Source organism: Malania oleifera, chromosome 13 (assembly GCF_029873635.1).
Source record: "Malania oleifera isolate guangnan ecotype guangnan chromosome 13, ASM2987363v1, whole genome shotgun sequence".
Classification (NCBI taxonomy): Eukaryota; Viridiplantae; Streptophyta; class Magnoliopsida; order Santalales; family Ximeniaceae; genus Malania; species Malania oleifera.
Genome location: NC_080429.1, coordinates 24,175,407 through 24,179,064, shown reverse-complemented (window position 1 = coordinate 24,179,064; position 3,658 = coordinate 24,175,407). Strand labels below are relative to the sequence as shown.

At 36.9% G+C, this 3,658-nt stretch overlaps 1 pseudogene; it reads left to right on the top strand.

Annotated features, from left to right (window-relative positions):
* Nucleotides 1–1,789: 1,789 nt before the first annotated feature.
* On the top strand, nt 1,790–2,693 carry LOC131146743 (uncharacterized; annotated as a pseudogene).
* Nucleotides 2,694–3,658: the final 965 nt, after the last annotated feature.

The window sequence follows — 3,658 nt, the reverse complement described above, 5'->3', positions numbered from 1 at the left end:
TATAAGATCCTATCCAAATTTGTTGCTACGAGGTGTGGAAAAGTAAGTTCAGAGGTCATTGGGCAACAACAACATGCTTTTGTAGCAGGAAGGCAGATCATGGATGTTGCCCTTATAGCTAATGAGGTCATGGATGCCTTTGAAAGGACAAGGAAGAATGGGGTGGTTTGTAAACTTGACTTGGAAAATTCCTTAGATTAAGTGAACTGGGATTTCCTCCATATTCTCACTAAAATGGCTTTTGGGGATTTGTGGTGTGGGTGGATTCATCGATGCATCTCAACTCCATCCTTCTCAGTGCCTGTAATGGTTACCTGTTAGATATTTTTTGTTCTACCAGAGGCTTGAAGCAATGGGATCCCCTCTCCCTCTTATTATTTCTCTTGGATATATAAATTTTAAGTCAAATGGTGAGAGAAGTCTTATGAAGGAGTTCTCCTCAAGGATCTTAGCATTGGAATGAACAGGAGGAAAATGGAAGTCTCCCATCTCTTGTTCGAGGGTGAAACCGTTTTTTTTTTTTTTTTTTTTTGTGGAAAAGACCCTCATTAGATCCTCAATCTTATGTGCATCCCCGTTTTTGAAGCAGTCTCCAATTTGAAGGTGAATTTGGGAAAAAATGAGCTTATTATTCACCCAGTCTCCATGAATTGTGCATGTGATATATTTCTTCAAACAATAAAAAAATTGATCCCTTCCTACAATAAATTCAGCCTTGTTCACCAGAAATTGTGTCCAAACTAAACTTTATTTAGTTCTTAATTGAAGAAACAAAGGAAACAAAGAGCCAATTTGGTCCAATTTCTCAAATGTGGTTCAGATATATAAGCAGAAATGAAGAACTAGGAGATAGATGGATGAACTAATCTCTTAAATCGCCAGTTTCAATTCTCAAGTTTCTTCTTTGCAAAATAAATTTGATTCCAAGATTTAGCCGTTGAATCCATGCATGAAATACCATAAGATTCATAACTATCCTTAGTCTAGATAGAAAACAAAAAGGAAGCCTTGGACATAGATGCTACTCTAAGCACTACAACCTAAAGTCATGTTCATAGTGCCATACTTCTCGCAAATGCAGCCCTATTGCACATGGAGAGATGAACAAAGAAGAACAACAATATTTGGAACAAGATAGTGTTTTTACTTACAATGGACATGGCAATAAATTTTTTGGAGTTCATATCAAGAGGTCAAAAGGGGCTTCCAATTGGAATGTCCAAAGAAAGGGAGTCAATACCCAAGAGTGCCATGATTAGGCTGTGGATGGAGTTATAGTTTGGGTATGAGGATGAAGAGTATTGAATGGGTAGTGTTTGCATGTTTGCCTCTCAACTCCAAGGCAAGGCTTTGTTTTCCCTCCTAACTAGTGGAGATTACAAAATGTGAACATCTATTTGTTTACCATTCTTTTTGATTTAGCATTATGACAATCAATTAGATTCTAGTGTATTACAATTAGTAAAGTTGTATTTGTGATTATTTAGGTTTCTAAATTTGTTAATATGTTTTTCTTATTTGCAAAGCATTCCCAACCTATAAAAGACCCTTGTGCAACAGTTTGACCCGATTAGAGTTGAATAGGAGTAAAAGACCCAGGCAGAATTGTAGAATCATTACAATTCTACTCACAAGGGTTGTTGTTGTCATGAAATAGTGCCAAGAAGAACAACTGATGGGTCATCTTGGGGTTGTCTTGTATGAATATCTGGGAGAAGAGTATCCAGAAGTTTCGGGATCAATACTGGGGGCTCTCAAAGCTATTGTCAATGTTATTGGTATGACAAAAATGACTCCTCCGATAAAGGATTTGCTTCCTCGACTAACCCCAATCTTGAATAATCGGCATGAGAAGGTTCAGAGCTATTGTATTGATCTTGTTGGTCGAATTGCTGACAGTGGGGTTGAATTTGTCCTAGCAAGAGAATGGATAAGGATTTGTTTTGAGCTTCTTGAGATGCTTGAAGCCCATAAAAAAGGTATCCGGCGGGCAATTGTGAACACGTTTGGCTACATTGCAAAAGCCATTGGACCACAAGATGTCCTGACAACATTATTGAACAATCTCAAAGTGCAGGAGCGTCAGATTCGCGTGTGTACTACTGTGGCAATTGCAGTAGTTGCAGAAACATGTTCTCCTTTTACAGTACTACCAGCATTAATGAATGAGTATCGTGTACCAGAACTCAATGTGCAGAATGGTGTTTTAAAATCACTCTCTTTTCTTTTTGAGTACATTGGTGAAATGGGTAAAGATTATATTTATGCAGTCACTCCACTACTTGAGGATGCTCTCATGGATAGAGATTTGGTACATAGGCAAACTGCTACATCTGCTGTTAAGCACATGGCTTTGGGAGTGGCTGGTTTAGGTTATGAGGATGCTTTAGTACACTAGCTGAATTATGTATGGCCAAACATATTTGAGACTTCTCTGCATGTTATTAATGCTATCATGGAAGCCATAGAAGGGATGATGGTTGCCTTGGGTGCAGCTGCAGTCCTAAACTATTGTCTGCAAGGGCTTTTCCATCCTGCAAGAAAGGTTAGCAAGAAAGGTTAGGGAAGTTTAGTGGAAGATTTATAACTCATTGTATATTGGAGCTCAAGATGCACTGGTGGCTGCTTATCCTGTGCTGGAGGATGAGGTGAGCAACATATATAGTAGACCTGAGTTGGTGATGTTTATATGAGGTTTAGTTTGTTCTTCATGCTTCAGGTGAATCTACAAAAGGCTCTTGGACAGGCTAGGACCTGTCCTGGGGTTCTTTCTGTGGCTGCTGCAGTTTGTTTAGATGTGCATGCTTATTAAGCTGGATTGATGAGCTGCTTGCTATTTCTTAACTTCTTCAGTAGTTTGCTAATTCAGGAACATTGTTATGAAATGAATACTTTACTATTGTGAATTTGATAGTTTTCATGTACTTCCTGTCTGACTTAATTTTCTATCCTTGTATTAATTTTGTATTACTTCCATCCTCTCATGAATTCCATAAATATACTGTTGGATCATGCCTGTTAACTTAAATTTTTGGTATTCGGTATTGTAGGAGTATTCCTATGATAATAATATTCTTATGGTTTTCCTGGGGTAAGAGAATAGTTATTCCTTAAAATTAGATGGAAAATAGGTAAATTTTGGAAATTAAGGGAATAGTTATTCTTGATATATTTTTAATTATTTTATTTAACATGTAATAAGAAAGAAATAGATACTCTCAAATTTTGGGAATAGTAGCTTTTACATAAGACATCTTGTACATAAGGGGGTTGAAGATCCCAAATTTATACCTACCATTCTTCCATAATTCTCCACCTCTTTTAGAAGGTTAGGAAGCCTAATTTAATAATTTATTTTGACCCAATGAGAGGCCAAGGATTGTCTCATTTGGCATAGATGCAGAGGACCATTCTGTACATATCCATTTGATTTTTTTACCATATCATAGTTCTATATTGAATGTGTACTTGAGAATTCAGTTCACGCTACAATTATGTGAGATACCTTTTATAGGACAAAAATTGTGAGATTGGGGACTAAAATTGATAATAACTCATCAAAATATGGCTTGACACTATTACATTTGGTAACAAAACTACCCTAGAGATGCTATCATATGAGGATCATGCACAAAAGTGAAAGTCACTCTAATGAGGT